The following is a 774-nucleotide window of genomic DNA, read 5'->3' as shown; positions in this document are numbered from 1 at the left end:
GGGCTGGGAAGGTGGCTCAGTGGTAGAGTGCTTGCCTTGCATGCATGAGGCCCTGAGTTTGATTCCTCAGCACCACATAAGCAGAAAAAAAAAAAGCTGAAAGTGGCTCAAGTGGTAGAGCACTAGCCTTGAGCTTAAGAGCTGAGGGACAGCATCCAGGCCCAGAATTCAGGTCCCACAACTGACCAAAAAAAAAAAAAAGAAAGAAAAAAGAAATCAGAGGCAGGCATGCTAACTCAAATCTGTAGTTACTTGGGAGGTGGAGATCGGGGAATCCAGTTTCAAGGCCAGCCCCAGCATAGAAGTTTGAGAGGTTTCATCTAAACCAATGTCTGCTTACAGTGGCATATGTCTGACAGACAGTGGCTGGTCACAGTAATGTGCACTTATCATTCTCAGTGACACAGGGAGGCACAAGTAGGAGGATCAAAGTCCAGACTGGTCCAGGCATAAAATGAGATCCTACCTTATAAATAATCAAGAAAAAAAACGATTAGATATGTGGCTCAAGTAGTAGTACATGAAAGAAAGGAAAGAAGAAAGGAAGAGAGAAAGAGAGAAAGAAAGAAAGAAAGAAAGAAAGAGAAAGAAAGAGAGGAAGGAAAGAAGGAAGGAAGGAAGAAAAAGAAAGAAAATGATGCTGGGCGCCGGTGGCTCACGCCTGTAATCTTAGCTACTCAGGAGGCTGAGATCTGAGGATCACGGTTCAAAGCCAGCTCGGGCAGAAAAGTCCGTGAGACTCTTATCTCCAATTAACCACCAGAAAACCAGAAG

Source organism: Dipodomys ordii, unplaced genomic scaffold (genome assembly GCF_000151885.1).
Source record: "Dipodomys ordii isolate 6190 unplaced genomic scaffold, Dord_2.0 Scaffold197, whole genome shotgun sequence".
In the NCBI taxonomy this organism is placed as follows: Eukaryota; Metazoa; Chordata; class Mammalia; order Rodentia; family Heteromyidae; genus Dipodomys; species Dipodomys ordii.
This window is presented reverse-complemented; position numbering follows the sequence as displayed.